A 22,609-nucleotide genomic window follows, 5' to 3' on the forward strand; every position below is an offset into this window, starting at 1 on the left:
ATCATAGAGACTTTCCCAAACCTACCACACTTTAAGCACCTAACGCATTGTTTTGAGAAGCTTTTCACAGGAAGCTGTGTTTTCTCTTTTACCACATTAAGACAAAAAGGCAAAGAACAAAAGCAAGTAAGCTGAATAAGCAATGAGAAGCTGCCATTAATCATTTTTTATTCAAGTTAACTTCAAACCCATTTCTTAAACGCATCCATTACTGCAGTTTGATGCACCTGCATTTTGAAATGGTCTTTTCAGCGCCAGCCTCTGCTGCCTGCTAATGGGAGTGATAGCCATCCTTATTCAGTGAAAGGCAACAGATGCTCACTGTCCAGCTGATGACATTCATATCATTTCCAGAATTCTTGAAGGTTTTCCTAATAAAAGGGTTGTTTTGTCTTCCATTAACCTTTGTCTTACATCAACCTCTTGATGAGTGGCTATAAGTGGCTAATGTAATCCAATCTCATTTGGCAATCAGTGAAATATTTGTTTGAAGAAAGTATATGTATGCTTTCAGACAGTGTTAAAGAACACTACCTTGCTGAAAACAAGTACATGGTAAGAGTTCTCTATCCTTCGTGTACTCGTGTGACAAATACTAAAACAGCATTAGATCTACAAATGTTTCTATACATTATGAGTGTTCATGAAATACAAGAGCAAAACGTTTCAGTCTTGGCCTAAATACTATGCATTCCTTCTGCCTTCTGGAGCTGGTAACCATTTGAATTCCTTCAATGTTTAAGTCATCTGCAAAAAGAAACCCCAAATTTATGAAAAAATGCTCCATTCTAACACATGTTCAAACAATATTGTGTTCTCCTACCTTCCTTTTTCTAAATAGCCACTGACAGTTGGAAAGGGTAAGGTCTGTATGTAAAGATGCCACAGCCTGTAAGGGAGTTTTCATCTTTTGAGGCGCCTACACCTTACTGCTTCTTCATCTATAGCAAAAAGCACCTGGCACGCTGAGCTGCTGCCTCTGGCCAGACAGGTGCATAGGAACCATGAGATACAAGCAAATGGAAGCAGCAGCTACAGCTCTCTTGGTAGCAGTCCTGAAATCCTGTGCCTAAGTATCTCAGACTGTTTGCATTCTTACTGCTGAAGGTTCACTGAAGAATGACCGACAGATTTAAGATTGTTACAGGCCTCAAAGTAGACCTGTCAGCAGGATACACAAATGGTTGAGCTACAGTTTGAACAGAAGGATTTCCCAGCTCATTTCTTGCCATTTGGGATTCTGAGTCATGGGAAGATAGCAAAACAGATCTTTTCCACATAGGACAAACAAGGTCAGAGGAGTTGGTCAGAGGAGATGGAGTACTTTTAATAAAAAAAAAAAAAAAATCAAACTGCATTTAATTTTTGTCATCCCCTAGAAAATCAGGGACAATTTCACAGAAATCTGCATGAATGCCATTGATATAATGATCATAACTTAATGAAATATATGAAAACAGAAGGGTACAAAAGCTAAATAGACTTTACATATTTTACACTGCCATTCTCCCATTCATTTTTTCCATATCAATCAATTGCTCTCCTTTTTCAACAGCACACTAAGCCCGTTCAAACATCCCATTCACTTTCTACTCAACAGAAATAACACACTCCATAGTTCAGTAACATTGATCTGTTGTAGATTAAATTAACAGTGATCATGCAATTAATGGAAAAACCGATATATTAACACTACAGGAGAGAGCAGAGACTGCTTCCAGTTGGATCTTTGATGTAATCCAGCTGTTCTAGGAAGCAGAGCAATTTGTTGTAGAATTACTGTGCCTTTGCTAGCCTTGGGAGCCAGCAATATAGATCTGTATGAGACACTTAATAAGCAGCAAAGGGAGCTTTTTCTACATTACCAATTTACTGTACAATATTACAATATATACTGCTTTCAAACCATGTTTGAAACAAACAAAAAACCCCACATCTGAGCTTGTCACTCCAAGAACTAAGGCTTTTCTGCGTAGTTGTGCTGAGTTCTCATTTCGATTCATCTGTTCCATGCAGAGATATGTAAATCAGGGTATGCACTTCTTATCCTCAGTCTTCTTTCTTCACGTTGTTAATTACTCCCATGTGATGGTGGTGAGACTGGCTGCAGGAATTAAATAATCATGATGACAATGGTAGCAGCCGTGGTCATGGCAGTAACCTTATTTTCTCATTTGTCTCATCACCTTCCAGGAAGGAGCCAGGGACAGGAGGGAAAAGCCCTTCAGTCCCATCTCAAACAGGAATCCGCTGAGATCCTTTTCTTACTGCTGTTTGCCCCCAGGGGATCCCACAGCAGGGACAGATCCAGACCCCATCCTATAAAATCAAAAGCTCTGGGGGGAAGGCAACATGGGACACAATCCACAAAACCTGAGAGTAAATGAGGAAATAGAGGAGGTAGTGAATACATGAAAACAAACGGAGGAAGGGGATGGAACAGGGAATGCAATGGAGTCAGAATTTTGGATGGTTTTATTTCTTTTTGCTGTTCTTAAAAAACACACACACACACCAACGCACAAACACAACATAAAGGGAAACCGAGAATGCCTGACAGCATCCACCAGCTTCTGAAGCAATCCTGTGAGCTACTGCAGATTTTCAAGGCATATCCTAACCCAGAGACCTCCTTAATATTAGAAACCAGCCATAGGCAGCATTGTTACCATGAGTCTCCTCTTCAAGTTCTCTCCTCCACCCGTGAAAGTCAGGTGAATAGTTGATAAAAGTTCTGCAATATTTTGGAGCCCCAAAAATGATTCAAATGCAAACGTGCCACTGAGTCCTGGTAGAAAAAGTGGTCTCACCTGAGAAGGGGGCTGTGCATTTAAAAGGAGAAGGAAGGAGGACAAGGTGCCCAGAGCACCTAACTTTGTAGCCATGGGTATGAACTGGAGTCCCCAGGGACAACACAGGATCCCCCTTCCCCATTGACCGAGATCAAACTGGTTGGGGAACAAAGGTGTCCTGGGGACCTCCTTTATCTTTCATCCCACAAATCCAGGAGCCTTTCAACCCATAATCCACCTTTCATCCACAAACATTACTATTAACTATAATAACTGAAGTGACAAATATCAAATTCTTAAACACTTACCCCTCAGGCAAAGCAGTGATGTAGATCATTTTATAGAAAGCCATTCTAAAAATAGGAGGCGATAGGGCCGTTGGAAAGTATGTCTATTATGCTCAATTACAATCAATGGATGATTTCTACAAACTAAATTTATGACAAGTATCGAAGCATTACATGGCTGATTACTGCACTGCAGATGTAACTTCAATTTCTTTAAAGCAATAAATTACTTCATGTTGTTTTCATGTTGTTTTTTTTTTTTTTTATTCTTCTCCCCAGTTTAGCTGCAGAAGATTATCCGGTCTCCACAGCAGCTATACATTCCTGGATGTGTACTCTAAACCCCCCCAACATAACACACTTTCTGCCACAGAAGGAATTACATAAGAGGAAAAAACATGGCGGTCCTTAAGTCTGAATGGAGATCAGGAGGACCTGTGAGAGCTCAGCTGACTTCAGTTTAACTAAAGTGAATTTCGTGTTGAAATGATTCCCAGATAACAGGACAGCATCAATTCTGCTCTCACTTCTGATCTCTATCTCAATTGCTTAGAGGCAAAAGACTAAAAAATTAATGTGAGTAGGGTTTTTTTTATTTTGATTTCTTAGAGGTTTTCTGGGTTGTTCAGCCTACTACTAAACAAATCCCTTACCTACATTGCTCCACAAATCCGTATTGACTGAAAAGCCTCAAAGCGCTCAGGACTCTCTAGCAGCTATAGTACAGACAGGAATGCTGAGCATTGCTGCTTAATAATGTAGCAGGAAGGGCAGCAAGAACACCCTCTACTATATTTCCATTTTCTCTAATTGGATATGTTACAGGCATGTTTTTAAATCTCTTGCAAAATACAGTAATTAGGTGACAGTGATGGATATTTTCCATACAGAACTTGCAGGGCTATACTACATCTCTCATTTTTCATTTTTTTTCTTTTTTAAAAAAAAAAAAAAAAGGGAAAAAAATCACTGTGTGAGCTAAGAATGTAAAGAAAGTTTTGCTTTCCATCTGAAAGTAGATCAAGGAAATGAAACAATCACACCCAGTTTGAAGACAACTTTATACAAATAGAAATATACCCGAAGAACAACGTGGAATCAAACCAGAAGGAAAATCATGAATACAAAGATAGCAGCTTCCATATATTACAACATACTGACATGTGTGTGTACCAAATCTTAGTGGTTAACTACCATTACTAGAGTATTACTTTAGAAGCGATAATTCCCTAACCACTCTAGTTAGAAGGTGAAATAAATTTCAAGGATTTTCTTCTACACCTCTAGGCTCATGACCAATAAAAAGTGGCAAAGCATCTCATGTTAGTGGGTTCTTAATTAGGCTAGGATGCACAAATGAAACATAATGTAGGAGTAACTTCTAAACTTAAAACACCAGAGAGCTTCTCAAATACAGCAGCACCAATGTCTATTCCAGTACCACAGTAAATATGAAGGCTGGAGATTGTAGTTAAACCTTTCAGAGTTCTCTTTTTTTCCTGAAGAAAAGGAAAACTATCCTCACAAAGCAGAGCACAGGCCCCTTTTTACAAGCCAAATGTAAAACAAAAGCAGTTATTTTGCAAATATTTGCACCAAATTAAGTGATATAAAATTGATTTTATACACCTATGTACTGATGCTAAAAAACAGAAAGATGAAGTGAAAGCTTACATTTATCCAGAGAAAGGGCCCACACACTCTAAATGGGGAACAAAAGTTCCCACTGATGTCCCAAAAGCCAGCCAAATACAGACACCAAGTGTCTGAACAGGACTGCAGGCACGTGCTGCAGAGCAAACCTGCCCAGAGCCACTTCTCGTGGCAGCAGAGCAGAGGCAGGAGCACTGCCACAAGCAGTTTCAGCCTGGGGGCAATGGGAGAGCTTTCTCATACCTCTTCATTGGATGACTTATGGCCATCTGAACATTCTCTGACTTAAGATTGGACAGAAATTTAGGATACCCTACAAGTATATCCACAACATTTTCATTTGTAGAAACGTCACACAAAAACCAAGACTGCAAACCACTGCACGGCTCCCGGAGCCAAGGAGGAAGTACTGCAGTCGTGCTGGTCAACCTTATCACACGTGTGCCACTCAGGGCTGCACCTCCCTGTGTGACCACAGATGACAAAATACAGTAACTGCGAGTTTCAGATGAGACTGGGAACCTACAGAAGCAAGCAAAATTCATTTGAATGCCTTCAAAGATGGCAGGGGGGTTTATTTATCAGAAGTGTTTTTTTAGGCTAGTTCAAATGATGCAAGAGCATTATTTTGACTATTGTATTTTGCATGCCACGCAATACTCCTTTTCTATATGTGCAGTTTTTTTCTTTGTACCTAAACACCAAAAACGAAGATTTAGCATGTTTGTGTCTAAGGCAATCTTTTCCACAAAGCTGTCCAATCAAGGTTCAACCAAAGTCTTTAAAGTCTCTTTCAACCAAAGTATTTAAAGATTCTTCAGTAGATCCTCAGGATAGCTCAGTCTCTATAATCCCAGGTGAATTCAGTCTACTTATTGATGGCAACCAAGGAACTTTTCCTAAAGGAGCCTTTACCTGGGCTGCTCATTGTATCCAACGAAGCTGACCTGAAGCCCACCACCTAAACTACATCTCTAGAACAGTAACACGGCCATCAGCAAGTTCAAAGGCAAAGCTCCACGTCTTAATTGTAATTTTACCAAGTTTGGTTTTTAATAAAATTGGAAGCGCACAACTTGGTTTACAAATCTGAAGGTGCTACATCAAGCACTACCAGAACTGCCAAGGGCAGGGGCTGAGAGGAAGAGATAGAGAAGAAAAAGTAGATTCTGAATACTTCATGAGAATTGAACTTGAGAGATTAATGGGCTTTAAAATAAAGGGACAACTCAGAAGATGAAAAGTGTATAAATCCAGAGAGAGACTGAGCAGACAAAGTGACAGAGAGACTGGTGAGCATAAACAACACCTGTTAAAAAGCACTTTGAACTAAAAATTATGACAAAATGCTAACTCTGATGTTATTTAAGGAGAACTGATCGTTTTTCCTCAGACTGATATAACTGAAGTCTAAATTACTAGAGAGGAAACAATAGTCTCAATTGGCATTAACGCGAGCAGGCACTGAACAGCTGAAGAGCTGCGGAGAGTAACACTGAAAATTGCAGATGCAATTCTAAAGATAATTTCAAGCAAAGGTGTGGGCAGGTATTAAAAGCACTCTGAGATTAACTGCTGAAATGAAAAAAGGGATTTAAAGGGACAATTTCACTGAAACCTTTCTGCTAACAGCTTCCGAATCCTGTCATCTGCTATAAGGAACAGCCCTATCCCAGAGAGAACAACCACTGGTTTCACTTCAGAGAAGCTGAAGCAACATATGGACATCAGCATTTGTCATATAACACGTGCAAATCCCAGTTATGCTGTTTAATCACCACTCACGTGATAAAACATGCAACAGCAAGGAGCAAGCAGCACTGCACCAGTCCACCTAAGCAGCACTCCAACAACCCTTTTTCCTAGGAGCTCTCACAGGAGTTCAGATTTGGAAACTGAAGTTATTACACGTTTTCAAAGAGACAGCTCTAAGCAGATTTGTCAGATTTAAAACTATCATGGCCACATCTCAAAACAAGAGATTGTGACCGTGGCTGACAAGTCTTAAGCACACAGGAAACATAAGGGACAGAAGCACAGCTTTATAGCAGACACTGAAACTGTCTTTGCTCAAAAACATTCTTGTTAATGCTATTAAAGCTGCCCAAGACTAAGTTAAAGCAGTAAAATTAAAACAGAAACATACAACTCTAGGAAAAGGTACGATGTCAAAACAGATCTCTGCACTGATTAGCACTAATTACACAAGCCATCTAGTCACGGATGCAAAATAGAACAATTTATTTCTTCCTTCTACAACCCCTTTAACCTGGATCCTTCAACTAGGTTTGTGCTGTCAGACCTGCTAGAATTTGGCATAGATTCAACAGCCTGGAAGTGCTCAAACACCGTTCAGGTGCTGAGACTGAAACACCTAGCTGTCACTGAAACTTGCCAACCTTGAAAGAGTTCCAAGCTTCATCAAGTACCAAATCAGATATAAAAAAAAAAAAAGGCCTTAGAAAAGTGGCCTAAACAAATCTTCAATTCCTATTTATCAAGGTAATCAGTGAAGTTATTTAACACACATTTCACAAACATGAAGCACACCCCAAACTCATCAGCTAACGCAGATAATTTCACCTTTCCTCTTCGTACAGATGCAACAAGTCACTACAGGAAGCCTCCTAATTGTAACTCATACCAAAGTGGCCAGGATTTTTGCATCAGCAGCATGTGAAAGATGGTTAAAACACACAATCACGATGTTTTTAATGTTTCTCCTGGACAACATTCCCTTTACTGTTTTGCTTCCTATTCATCCCCACGGTCGTGGGGTTCACCGTAGTGACCGCAGACTAGAACAGCAATCCCACAAGTGAATGAGATCCAGATGTCTCCCTCAAAATGTTTCATAGTGGTTTATAAGATGCTGCAAGATTTGTTTTCATCTGCATCATCACATGCTGGGTTGGGAGGGGACAGCTACAGCTGTGATCATGGCAAACAAGGCCATTTCTTAAAATGAATTAACATACTTTGCATTGCATTTTTGTACTCCTTTCCAGAGTGTATAAATAATGGCAATGCATTCATATATTCTACTGCCAACTAGACAGTAGCTTAAGTGTTATCATAAAAATGCTGGAATTGCACCCATGATATGAAATCATCTGCTTATTCATTTCTGATAAAGAACTGATGTGGCAGGGGCTGGACCTCCAGCTCTCACATAACTGGGAAAGGGAAAAAGATATGTATTGATGAGACTGTAGGGCTGTAGTTTGTCTTAGAAGGAACTGAAAAGCCTGTTTCCTTAGAGATTGAGAGCAGTAGCTGAAGACCTGATAGTTTTCAAAAAGACAACTGTACTGAAAGAATTGGCTTTACAGAGGCTGATTGCACTCAAGAAGCTTCTTATATATCTAAAAGGAGATTTTTTCAGTACCTGAAGTCTACCTTCAAAAGAAGAAGTAGCTGGTAAGTTGAAAAGTGTGACCACATCTGGTACACCTCTGTCATGCATACTTACATCTATGCAACAGCCATCTCTGACAAGAAAGGCATGAACATAAAACAGAAGCCCAGAACCAGCAGTCCCATTTCATCCATCTATGTTTTGAAGGTAGGAACCACTGCTTTCTCCCCCATTCCAATTTGCTTGCATTTGTGGCTTGTACTCCATGACAAAATTTAGCAAAGCCCCTAGGTTTACACAAGCAGTATTTAGATATTGTGCTGAATCATATCCCAGACCTCTAAAAGCTGCAATTAGAGATGAAAGGAGAGGGGTACAATCCACAACTTGCATAACTAACCATAAAACCCAAGCATCCTTAGATGTTGAGAACTGATGGAATACAATTAAGTTTGAAGGGAAGCAGAGTTCGGTCTCAAAACAAGTGCTTTTGGTAGCCAACAGAATGAAATACTTTGTGAAGTAAGCAAGGGCTAGGATGGGACACTGTGGAGAGGAGAGGTATGGAAAGGAATAAAAAAAGGTGAACAGTGAAGAGGGAATGGCAAGGGAAGCAGAGAAAGAATGACAGCAGGTCTGGCTGAACACTTCCAGTACCAGCATGGAACCAAAAAAGTCTCTCATTACTTCAGCTATAAAGCTCAGCTAGTTTTATGTAGAAGCAGCTCAGGTGTATTTAACATCGTAATCCTTATATCGTGACCGCTGGGGACTACATGCTGCAGCATCCCCCCCGGCCTCAACTTTTATTTGAGTACATCCAAGTCTTGCAAACCCCAAGGCACTGAGTTTAAACAGGGCTTTGTGCTGCCCCCCAGCCAGTTCTCTGCATTCAGGGAGGTTTATCTACTGGGGCACCATGCCAGGTCCCTGCTGGCCCTATACATTCACTGTACCCATGCAGAACCCAAGCACTGCAGGGACACTTTATGGGTTTTAGAGTCATTTCAGGTCCTGCGTGGCTAGTGCTTAGCTGGGGGCAGTAAATCCTGCTAAAACCAAAGCGACTGCTGCAGGGTCACTGAAGTGCTCCTGTACTACACGCCTAGCGTTACCCAGGCTTTTCCCTTCTTCCAGGTGTACAGTTCCCACATAATGAACTTTTGACTATGGTCTGATTGGATGGTGTAAACTCAGTTAGAAAGGCCGCACAACTGCACAGCAATTAATTTTCTCTAATGAACTCATCCCGCAGAAAGAAAAGCTTTTCACTATCAATTTACCTGTAATAACTCAAGCTGCCTACAGCACGGCAGCCACTGCAGGTGACAGGAATGCGTTCATTTTACTGACTGCATTTTAAATAAACAGAGCAATATTTTCACTACAGGCTTTTCTGAAGGGAGAACACTACTATTTCAATACAAAACACAGGCTTAGCCTACTGGAGGAGTCATCGTACAGCTGAAGTCACAACTAATTAGCCCAAGCCCTTTTACAGCCTGTCCAATAATTACCTTTCATCAACTTCCTTGTTCTTACAAACTGCACAGCAGAAATCTTCACGTGGCCACAGGCTACAACACTCTACCTGACTGAAAAGCCATTTGAAGTAGAAAGTTTCAAGAGCAGACTTTAAAGTATCAACAAACTTGGTGTATTTCTATTATTCATAAATGCTTTCCACAGCTTCCTATGACATTGAGAAAACTTGTCTTCATTAAAACCTGAGATTTACAGAAGTTTCAGCTAGAAAAAGAGACTTCACATAGTTTACTTTTTCAAATCCACCATACGAAATTCCTCTTTCAAGCTTTCCTTACCACTTGTAGATGTGAATACATAACGAAGGAATTAGTGTCCAAAGGCACAATCAGGTTCCACTAGTCGGTATCTACATAAGCACATCATAACATCAGCTCCTGGATTTATACAAAAGCAAAGCAAATTGTTATCTCATTTTGCAAATAACAAGAAGGTAAATAATGCACAATCAGGCAACTGGAGGGAAATATTTCTCCAATAATTCGCTCTTCCATTAAACAGGCCACTTGAGGAACGTACTGCCAGGTAACAACAAAACACCACAAGGCTTAAGTAGTATTGATTGTAACATAGCACGTGTATAAGCACGCAGCAGTTAACCACAAAGAACTGACAGACTGAATTCCTTGGTGTCAAGAGAATCAGCTTCAAGAAAAAGGTTGTTTTTCCATCATAAATTTGTTTCTTCCATAATTCAATATATACATACATGTATATATATACATATACATATATGAAGAAGTATAAATAGCAAACATTTTTGAGATATGCTCCAACTTATACAAAGCATTCCAGAATATGTAAAACTACCACTTTCACAAAGTACCACACGAGTATTTTAAAGAAGGAGAAGGAGCACTGTGTATCCAGATTGCTGGCCAGTTATTTCAGACAGAAATTAAGATAGTTGCAGTCACACGATCATCTTTGCAGTGCTCCACATTTTTAAGTATATGCTGTGAATCTGTTTTACTTGGCAAAGAAAAAAATAAATCTTATTCTTTTGTATGGTTGCTCAGTGTCATCAAATCAGACAGAGCTCTGTATAAGAATTCAAGCAGTGAATGCACGTGATGAACATGAGGACAAGTCCCCAGCTGCATCCAGGTATCCACCTGAGGATTCAACAACTTGCTCCTTACAGTGCCTCACATAAACCAATTCACACCATCTTACCCCACCAGGCTTGTCCTATTCAGGATGTTTCAAAAACCCCTTCTATTTTTGAAGAGCCATTTAGCATTCTAACAAGAGTTTTAGGGTGTCTTGCTTAGATGTCACTGTAACCACAGACATGCATTTAGGCTCCTAAACACAACGATGTGATCTACAAAAGCCCATAACAGTTCTTGCCAAAATTATTTCTCTGGGTTCCCACAGTTTATAGCTGCATATTCCCCCAAACTGCTGAAAACTATACACATTTCCACCACTACACTTGACCGGCATTCAGGGACAAGGCAGGAGAGCAGGTCTCTCCTTCAAAGGGGAGACCCAGCAAGCAATGTCCAACAAGCTAGACTTTGACTGAAGAGACGGAATAAAAGTATGCATGAGGCACATACAGCTTTCTGGCTCCGCTATACTTGTTTGAGAAAGGATCTTCCAATTTTATTCCCCCAAAATGACTAATGCAAAAACCAAAAAGACTTGGCATGCAGACCAAAACCCGGGACTTCCCTCAGCTGCTGCTCTGCACAAGATCTGCTCTGCTGAGCTGCTCCAGCTGAAACACTTGGTTTGAAGTGGAAGCTCTCAGGCCTTTTCCACAGATAATCGGATCCTGAATTAATGCTGTTTTCAAGCAGCAAGAGGCCAAAATTTAATGACTCTCCACAAGCTCCCAAGTCCAAAATTTTACTTATGTTGGAGAGAGGAGAGTAGATAAATTTGTGTGTTTTTGTTTTTAATTTGGGAGTACAGCTGTTCTTTTGCATATATTTGCTTGAAGACATGCATATATTTCACTAGGAGACATTTGTTCAACTGCAGTTTATTTGGAAGGGCAGGGTAAGAGATTAGAGTTGTTTATATCTGTGTGAGATTGAGTACACGACCACAAGTACTTCATGCTTGTTCAAGCTCTCTGAACTTCTTACTTTTTCAATCACACAAAGCAAGTTTTTCATGAAAGTTGAAGAAAAAAACAGAATGAGGAATGCTAAGCACACTGAATTTTAAAACCACACACGTACTTAGAGGCTCACCACTGGGATTTCACAAGCCTTACTTCAGAGCTGCCCGCTCCGCCCAGCAAGGGGACCTGAAAAGCCCTAGAGGGGAGCCAAGCACATGGGATCCACCAGCCACTGCTTGAACATACCAAAGCCAGCCACTTTGCTTCTTCTTGGGGAATTTCACAGCAGCTTTTCCAAAAAAGCTGGCAAATCCAAGTGTATCGGTGTCCTCCAGGTGTCCGTGCCCAGGTGCTGGCAGCAGGGCTCCTCTGTGAGGGGATTTTGAATTTTGAATTCTAACGGACATCTAGCTTTTAAATACTGTAGCCTGTAACCCTGAACAATGCTTTCCATCACATTTTTACCTCTTGCAAATGTCGTGAAGTAAATTTAACTTTTCAGGCAATTTATGTATGCCTAGAGAGCCACTATACGCATACTTATTTACAACTGTATACACTGTACAAATTTGTATGTATACCTAATAAGAGCAACTTCAAATCTTTTTATCTTTTCTTGAACTCTTTCACCATTGTGTAAATTATATTCAGCTATCAGTTTAGACAAGCTAGACATGCCCAAATATTCATCTAACACATTTTAGCTCTGACTGATACAGAACCCGATGACAACCACCAATGTTTTATATTCCTCCCTCCCCAAGTCTAGTCAGAGACCTGTTTCATCCCTGTAATTACCAGTTTTAATGTCTCAGTAATCATTTACTCCAGCTGCTTTCTGGCTTTTACCCTGCAGTAGTCCAGCCAGCATTTTACTCTGAGCACCCACAGTGCCTGCAGCTTGCACAAAACAACCACATTCCCACTCAAACACGAAGAAACGGAGAGGACATTCTAGTCAGCTTCTAGGTGCACGTGCACACACAAGTCCAGCCACAGAAAATGCCTGTGCAGAATGTTTTTGTAGTTAGGAAAGCCAAACTACAGAAGGGAAATAAATTTAAGCCTATGTAGCACATGGAATTTGCAAGAGAAAAAGGTGTGTGCCCACGATATTTCCATCATTTATCAAATATCTGCTCTGAAGCCAAGTTTCCTTCCAATCTGTTCCTAATATTTTATTCCTTAATCCACTTACAAGAGTAAGGACAGCAGAAATAGAAAAATCTTTTTGAGCTTCAATTTAACAAATGAATTTAACCGGAAAAAAGTTTCTAAGAGGTATACAATGTTTTCATAATGTCAGTAAACATGACAAAGAAAATGGAGGAAATACTTTAGGACAGCAGGGATCAAGCTTGCAAAAACACTATAATTGAGTAGTTTTCTACCTATGTCTGTTTGCCTCTGCAAAACTAGTTCAGGTATAGGTGCTTCCAGTGAGGATCTAAATAAATTTCTCATTGAATAAATAAGAAACATTCAGAAGTGTTCAGAACAATAATGTATTAATGTATTAATAACCTTTTAGAAGTAGCTGTGCATATGTACGCGTTACCTACACACACACATAACCCCTAAGCTGGCAAAGAATGATGCGAAGATTAGCACGAGATCCTGCAGTCTGTTCTGAATCAGGATTCTAGAAAGGTAGTGAAAACCCCTGAAAAGAGTCAACTGCAATAAACATTCAGCATGAGCTTGTTGTTGTATGGTTCTTTTTTTTCTTTCTTCCTCCTTTCCAGCCAGTCCAGTTTCAGTTCAGAGTATCTTTCCATTAAAAATATGCTTACATCATCAAGCAGACAGTAGTGCAGTACCAATATCTTCATTCCCTTTACAAATGAAACCTTATGTCAAGTAAAGCCTTTCTGGTGTTTTTATCAGTTGTATACGGTCTTCTCTTAATTGCTAAAACAAACCCAGCAGCTATTGACATTTCTTTGGAAAAAAAAATGCCAACTCTCCTTGTAGGTCTCATTCAGCACTTCAGTGGTTGTAAATAAGTTAACAACAATCATTTGTGAAATTTTTCTCTTTCCAAAACCTTTATTCAGTTGTCTTCCCACATTGGATGAAGTGTCCTTCCTTTGCGTTTTGACTTAGCTGAAGTGTTGTAAGAAACACTCAACTTCAAGCTAAAGTTCTATCTACTTCTCATTTATTCTTTGTATCAAATGTGTAAATTCTTCTCAAGAGCATTTTTTATTGCTGTGTTCATCTTCAACTCTCAAGTTACCCACAATAGAGATTTTAACTCAATTAACATTTGACAATAATTAGTTTGGCCTTTTCTCATTTCCTCTTTTCTTCATTGTTAGATTTTCAGAAAACATGTCTGGTCCAAAAGGACAGTAACTTCTAAAATACTTGAGATGTAATTACTGCCCAAGAAGGAAAAACAAAATTTGGGCTCAGAAGAAATCAAATATGCCAGAGAACATCGAACCAGATTTTACAGATTGTGTCACTGTTTCCCCTTGCACAATGTTCAGAGCTGCTTTGAACTGCACATATTTTTGACTACTCAGCAACTGGCGTATCACCCAAAGCCACCGGCACCGAAATACACAGCTCATCACCAAGGATGATGAAAGCACAGGAAAAAAAAGAATTTCATGAACAAGACAGGTATGTTGTATGCGGACAATCAGTATGAGCACAGGTGTTCTGTGTTCTGGATCTCACTCTATCACTTGTTTGGTGAGTACTGGGCCCCTTTTGATGACAGTAACTCCATATTAAATTAGAGGAGGAACACTGAAGGGAGAGAAAGGATAAGCAGGATGAATATGAACAACCTTATCTCCTGTGCTTCTAGGCTGACTCTGTAGACACTAACATGCTCAGGTGTAACAGGGTAGACCTTCCCTGGACCCTTGGGAAGAGCCCAGTGTGCTTCTGAGGGGTTGTGCAAGGAGCACGTCACTGCATTTCTCACATTAGGCTGCGAGTTTTTCTCAGATTAACCACTGACTCAAGATGCTGACTGACTCAAAGCAAGTTAGAGTGGTTTTGTGCTTATGTATACGTTCTTTACCTCTTGCCTTGTTTGTTTGTTTTTTATTGCTTTGCTGCTGTTTTTTTCCCCGCAGGCACAATTATGAATTTGTATGTTTATGGAAATCTCACTGTGAAATGCTACCCCGGAGGTGGCAGAATGAAGTCTGTCCCAACAGCTTCAGCTTTTCCAGATTTCAGAGGTCCCATCTTCTGCAGGAGACAAAACGAATATAGCAGCAAAAACAACAACAACAAAATAGCCACTTGCGTTCTACTTTCCCCCTCCCTTTTAAAATTATTTTCCACAGCTCTGTAAAAACAAAGGAGTCCAGTGAATATAAATACAGTTACAGGTTCCAGAAGGGATAGGCCGCATTCACAAAGAATGCGAGAGAAAATTGGTTTCTAAAAATATTCCTCTGGTTTCAAAATATGTCATGATGGAAAAAGAGGAACCAGCACTGACAGTATCACTCTCCGTACAGGAGTAGGAAGACAGAAGAAATATTTCACAACTATTAGAGAAACTCATTACAGCTGGGAGATGAGCTGTACTTCTGACTTCTCCTCTTCTCTCTTTTGTGGAGCTGTATTGAAATAACCCTCTAGTTGCATTCCCTACAGCACAAAATGCACACCGCACCTGATTTCAGAGGAAATTTCTGCAGTACAACAACACATTTCTCATCAGACTGTCACGATTATAGGGCAGACAATGCCTCATACTGCCTTGCAGTCTCTCGTACCATGATAGGTTTCCTCTGTGCCTGCCTCTCCTCCCCAGCTGAGCTGCTCAGCTTTGTCATCCAGCAAGGCCCAGGACAGCCAAACCATTACTGAACATATTAACACACAGGCCCATGTCTGAATTGGTGCAAGGCACATGTCAACTACTCAGAGGCCACTAACAGTTTGTTGGATGCTCTTCTTCCAGGGCTTGCAAGCATCACATTGCTAAAATGACCCCAAAACAGCTGCCTCTGGCTGGATTCTCCACCCATTCACACAAGCATAGTGCCAGCAGGAAGGAAGGGTCAACACAAGACCTGTGCATGTATGGTTGATTTTCCTTCACAAAGTTTACAAACACCTATTTCATGGTTTACCTGCCTTTTTCCACAGCTGCAGCTGTTCTATAGGCTGGAGGAGCCCAAGAGGGAGTGTACAGGGACTCGCAGATGGCAGGCATCCTGCAGAGCCCCTGCTGCACACCACAGCCTCACACGCTGCCAACTCCTGAGCCTGCGCTTCCTTTACGTACGCACACATCGCTATCTCAAAACACCTCTTCCAGGCAGCAACTATAAAGAGCTTATCATTCTTCTTGATGCCAGGCTTTGGCTTTAGGAAAATAGAAGTACACGAAGACTGCCTAGAAGTCATTTCCCTCTGATTAGCTTACCCGTAGTTTCCTGGAAGGCACGCTAGATGGATGGCAGTTTTGAGATACTTGACTGTTTTCTTGAGCATCTCTTCTCATTTCATTTCACAAATGCAGTCAGCCAGAGTATAATTAAGGTGTTAAACTAAGGTAGGTACCTCCCTCCCTCTCTTCTCTAAACATTTTCTGAATGTGGAAGTAATATCCTTTTCTACCTTGCTTATGGATTGCCTTTTAGAAAGCAAGCAGCTTCTTTGCTTTTGTACATAAGTCCACTTTTAACCCTTTGACCAGATTTAAGATCTGTATCCTTTCACACCAGCTCAGAGGTTTGAGACAGGAGACTGCCAGATCCAATCCATGATGAAGTAAAGACTATCAACATGATTATCTTCAGGTTTCCTAATAATGCATGCAGAAACTTGCAGCAAAGTCCCTGTTCCTAACTCTATACATGCCTAATCCTAAAAACCTAAGTACGTTTTGTCCCAAACAGTGAACTTATGCAGGAGGCAAAAGAAAATATTCTTCCAAGAGCTCTTCTCCCCCAGTGAAGCATTATTCCCTACAATTGGCCCCCTGGAAGTCGTGCATGGCAAAGCGCAACTATTGTCCCTAACACAGAGGTGACAGAATGCAACTAAGTCGTGAGATTTGAGATACCTACCAAGCATCAACTGAGAAAGTGCAGCAAGTAGCTACCCTGAATGAGCCAAATTCAACATTAGCTGTTGCCTAGATCTGACCCAAGTGCCCCTTTCCTAGAAGCTGTTTGAAGAAAGAGCAAAAAGTTCATGTTTCCTTAACCCTTCTGCAGTAAAATCCATGAAATAAGGAGAAAAGTTGAAGCCAGTGTATGCTGTGATTTTTAGGTATGACCGATCTTACCTTGAGCACAGAAGAACAACTGCACACGTGTACTTTTGTACCTAAATATAGGACAGCTCACTCCTCTATCCTCCTGGAAAGATCTTCATCTTGCCAGAGGGTGAGAGGAGCAGTGGTAAGGAACCTGGAAGTGAGGGAACCCACTGACAGCAAGATACTCCATCTCATAACGTCGACGTCTTTTGTCAGTGAGGTATGAAAAAGGAAGAAGAGAAAATTTCCCTGGGGAAAATAACTCTTTGCAAGAGCTTTCTTCAGAAACTTCAGAAAAGGAAAGCGGTTTTCTCTTTGGGGACTGGCAATATGGAGACCAAAGCTTCTTAATTTTGCCACAGCAAGATGTAGATAAGAGCAGCAGAAACATATCTGCATGAAGAGATATCAGGAGTGGCTCCCCCTGAAAAATCAAGTCCCCAAAGGGGCAACGTGGTAAAGATATGCAGAGTAATGAAGAGCACAGAAAGTAGGTCAGGAACGTCTATTCAACCTTTCCCATGACATTCCAGCAGACAATGCAACTGAAAGGCTAGCAAATTAGAACTGATAACAGGAAAAAAACTTTTCATACAGAAATTCCTGTTTACAGTAATTACTGCATCTAATTGCAGCACGAAACGGAAGGCAAGCGCTTAGCAGAACTGCCAGAAGAACTGGGTATTTGTTAGGGTACCCGTCACCATCCGAAGTACAGCTAAAATATGAACTGCTCTGAAAGGGCACAAACCCGCAAGCTTTATGTGATGAGCCACTGCCCCGGCACCGCAAGGAGCCCTTCCCTGCTGCAAGGGCTGCAGCTCCCGAGCAGCTCTTCTCACACCTCCCACTGAAGCGCAGGCCCTGGCCTCTTGGAAATGAATCACACCTCCAATTAAAAGTGTCCTTTCCATATTTTCACTAGAAAGGCCACACGACCTGTCTGTAAGAGATAATTTTCCATTTCACAATTTAATTATGTGGGGGAAAAAAAAAAAGCAGCTCACATTTTCAAGCAGGGCTGAAATACCCGTTTATTTGCTAAGAGTTACTAACAGTATTGCCAGTAATGCAGAACTGTGTCACATCCGTGTATTTTACCTCAACTTCTCACTTCTTTCTTATCAGCACACGTAGGTAGCAAAGAAAAAATGGAATTGAAGTTGTGGCTATTGTGAAAGAGAAAATAAATGTCTAGGAATTATTTAACTGTAGATTATTGGATGGGGAGGACTAGTGGGGGTAGGTATCAGAATCAAAACCAACAACTGGCCGTAAATTAAAGCAAGCTAAAATTCTGGCCTCTCAGCTAGATGAACTCTCATTTATCTTCATTTAATAGCAAATGTACATTAATCAAACGCATGTGTTATGGCGATCTAACTTGCTGTATGTAGCTCCCTTGGTAGTCTTTTGAAATTTCAGGGAAGCTAACAAACAGACTAAGCACGGTGTTTAATAAGCACTGAGAGCTTTCTACATGTTTACACTCACATATGAAGCAGTCCACACATAAAACACTGAGGGATGATTAATTCCCTGAACGCCTGCTAAATCCTGCTTGATTTTTCTCCATTTTGGTCAATTTAAAGCGATTTACTGCTGTTCTAATACCCAACCCCTTAGTCCATGAATAGTACAGAGAGGAGTTATACCCAACACTTCAAAACTGAATAGAGACAGGGTTTTACCTGCAGGAAAGAAATACGAAGGGATTGTTGCAAATGAATAGTCAAGCTAAGCACCTTTTATCAAACAAAATAAACAAGATTGAAAGACTGTAATGAGCAGCAGAAGTGTTACAAAAAGAAGATAAATTACTTTTGGAGAGTTGAATGCTAAGATGCATTCATTATATGTTATGCTACATTTTATTTTCATAAAACTCAGAACTACGCGTTTCAAATGAAACAACTCAAACTGATGAAATTTGAAATAAAACCCCACAGATCTACCTCTTCAACGATCTGTATTAGCCACTGTTGTCATGGTTATCAGTGCCATCGGAATTCATAAGCCAGTTTCTCATTTCCTATCTCCCCACACACCATGAATAATACCAGCTCTCTGTTCCGCACTGTTCATACCTTACGTTTTTATTGCCTGGCTTGGTCACCTTCTTGGTGCTTCCATATGTTTGTTTTTAATACATGAGACATGCCCGATGTCATGAGAAATAACGTGCAATAGAAGAGCTGCACTTGAGAAAAACTATAAAGGAAATAAGAAAATTCTGCTTCTCACTCAATGGTCCCATCCTTGTAGACAGTGGTTCCCTAGTTTCAGCAGCATAAACAGTATAAATAGCCCCATAGTTCCCAGGTCACCTAGTCATCTAGGGAGTCAGCTATCTTGCAGGATGGCATCAAGAATGGCTCTCATGACGGAGGAATCCAGAGTCTGAATGTGCTCAGCTGGGCATGGGGACTCCGTGCAGCTGGGAGAGAACTGGGAGTTTAAGTCCCGTAAGATAACCAGCCACTGGTGCTTTGGGGGATCTGAAACTCCAGCTTGTTGCAGGAGGGAGGCGGTGGATGGTTTTGGTTTCTTGGTGTTTTTTAGAACATTTGGATAGCTGCTTAGAGACCTTGGAATTAAGTCTCTCTTAACAGGACAACAGAATCCCTAAATCACATGAAAAGCACCACTGAAAGTGGTCCTTCAAAACACATATTACTGCCCAGAAACCTCACATCGGCCTCTTCCACTCCATCCTACACACATGGATGCACAGCACCGAGGCAGCGGGGATATGCTACCATTAAAACTGCATGTAAAGAAAGGCCCAGCAAAACGCCACTTTTATTCCTGTAGACTGGATTTCAGCATTTTCTGCTTTCCCTGGATTGTACAGAAGGGAGCCTATCTTAGCACCCGTTAAGTCACAGATTTCCTTTCTAACCAGCAAAAACAAACACGCCCTCCATAAAGTGGTCTGCTTAATCTGCAAATAAATACCCCAATGCCCTACCTGCGCTAGTCTAGAGAATCGTGTTTCTGGAGGTAATGTGTTCGTGCCCCAAAGCCATTAGATTATTATTTCCTCAAGATGTACATTAAATCAGAACTCGAGTGGCCACACACTTCCTACAAAGCCTGGTCACAGCTTGGACGAGAGACAAGCCAGCTCGGCTCCTCCAGGGAACCGAAAGCAGCAGCCATAACAACTGCGCAGGTTGGTCAATCAGCTGCCCAACTTCTCCGGAATGTTGCCAGCACTGAAAGCCTTTTAGAAATTCCCTTTCTACTGTAAAATGTACTACTTGAAAGTGCGGATATTTGGGGAGGTAAATGGGAAAAAAAGGATATATGTGTCTGTTTGAGAACCAGTTAAGTATGATATCAACAAGCTTCAATAATCCATCCCAGCCTCTGTTACTTGGTTACTTCAGTCTTGGATTTTATTTTATTTATGTGTGGTGTGTGAATGCAATTCCTTTACTTCAACTTAGGTTTACTTTTAGTAATTTATGAAGTACCCTAAGCAATTGCTGCAGCATGGAGGATACACTTGAAACAAATGTTGAGCTTCAGTACAAATTTAGTGAATGGGAAGGAAACAGTGAAGTTTCATCCAATAAAAGTTGTACAGACAAAAGCTAAAAAAGCAGCGGATGAGCCGAAGTGTTACTTTGAACGAGCTCTACTCTGCTAAGGTCACTTAACTTCTTAACATTAGGAACTTGTGAGGCATGTATTCCCATTCACATATTTGGAATGAAATCAGGTATTTGAGTGTTTCCTTTTAGTATTTCCTTCCATTCTTGATACCGTGTTTCTTTGGATTATGAGGTGGCAAAAGATTCATTATCTTCTCAACATGTACTCAATGTCTCAGAAACTGCTCTGTGGCAAAAGCTGAAAATATCTTCCTCCCATGAGATCTGCCATAACAATTCCTCAAAAATCACCACTAATATTTCTTTTCATATACACGCTCAACTCATTGTAGCATTAAACAATGTCCAGTGGCAATGAAAATATTAGATAGCTAAGACCATGCCATAAAAATAATAAAAAACTATTTCTAGAAGTTTTAATATTCTACAGCAATTTAGTATGTTTTAAACCCAAGAGACAGTATTACAAGTAAGTGTTTATCTATAAGTTAAGGTCAGCATTCAAAGCCAAATATTTAGGAGCAAGACATTTATTCTTTGAAAATTAGGAAAAAAAAAAAGACCTAAATGGTTGGGTACAGTACCTTCTATTTGCAAAGAAGCTGCACATGAAAAGTCTTTGAAGCACAAGGTACAAGAAAATAATGCAATATGCCAGTTTTCTCCTTCTAATCTCATTGAGACTTCAGGTACAGTAGCTATAGTAGGAATTCTACTGAACCTAAGCAACGAATTGAAAAAACCTGAAATTCTGTTGAATATCACACATTTCTAAAAAAAAATAAGGAAATGGCTCTCAACGCAGCTAAAAGCTTAATTACACAGCTATTGCCACATTTCATTGTTGCTCTTGATTTCAGACATCAATTGTCAAAGTATCAGTCTGTCTGAAAAAAAAAAGTTTGTCAAAGGTTTTGACAAAATATAAAGTGTTACAAAAACGTGATTCAAAAACTCTTTCATTCAAGGACTGAGAGCAGGCACATTAAAAACACAAAGTCAGACAGTGTATTTAACTTCAGGTGATGATATTTAGTCATTAAATAATCTCTCATGCTGTCCTTTATTTCATTCCACTTTTCCTAGCAGAAGAAAAGTTAGATAGTGGGGATACACATTCAGAACTTGCAATATGTTGCCTTTTACATCATCTACTGATTTATTTATTTATTGAAACTCAATAGTACAACATACAACAACAAAATATGTTTCTTTCCTTCCTTGCTTTCTTCAGTCCTAGGAAATATCTGACTTCATAGTTAAAAGCAACTGATTCTACAGTCTGCATAAAACGTGTTTGTTTGAACATGAATTAACATTCAGACACATCTCAAACAGACATAGCCAACAAATCTCAACTCTCTTACCAAAATAGGCATCTTGCCTACAGGGGAGCCAAGGGAAGGGACTGTTGCCCAACCTTCCTACACCATGCGAGATCTGCAACTCTCACAGCCAAGTCAAAGACTATTAGGGTCAAATCCAGAGATGCGTGTTCACCACAACATGTAGCTGGCACACATATTTGTTGTTGAGGGAACTCAGGAAAGACATAGAAAAGGAAGTTATCAGTGCTTCTGATAACTTCTGATTCTTCCTCACATTTCAGGGTAACACCAAAAAAACGGGGTTTGGAAGTGGACTCAGCACTTCGCACCAAGACCAGCGTGTATTCAGATAAGGAACTTCAATTTAACCATTTTCATCACAGGTAAAACACATTAAGACATTTTTCTCCTGTTCATCAGCAGATGAACAGCCTCAAATAAAAGGATCCCCAGTTCTATGTGAAGAAGCATCAATGTCTGCGCTCAATCCTTGCAAAGACTAGAAAGCATTAAAGCCATAAATTTTTATTAGAAGAAGATAAATTCACTGCAGGAGAAGCTCAAGTTAATGGAACTGTGCCCATATATACCAGCCAACAGCTTGACCCCAATTAACTCTGCGACTTCTAAATATGTCTTCGAAAAAACAATTACCATGTAAATACAATGACTTCTTGTTATCAACATACAGCTGGGGTCTACTC

General features: G+C 40.3%; 1 protein-coding gene across 1 annotated transcript in view; it reads right to left on the bottom strand.

Annotated features, from left to right (window-relative positions):
- The window catches only part of DOCK4 (dedicator of cytokinesis 4), a 247,923-nt gene that overhangs the window by 198,605 nt on the left and 26,709 nt on the right, over positions 1 to 22,609 (bottom strand). The window lies entirely within an intron of this gene.

Source organism: Anas acuta, chromosome 1, assembly GCF_963932015.1.
Source record: "Anas acuta chromosome 1, bAnaAcu1.1, whole genome shotgun sequence".
In the NCBI taxonomy this organism is placed as follows: Eukaryota; Metazoa; Chordata; class Aves; order Anseriformes; family Anatidae; genus Anas; species Anas acuta.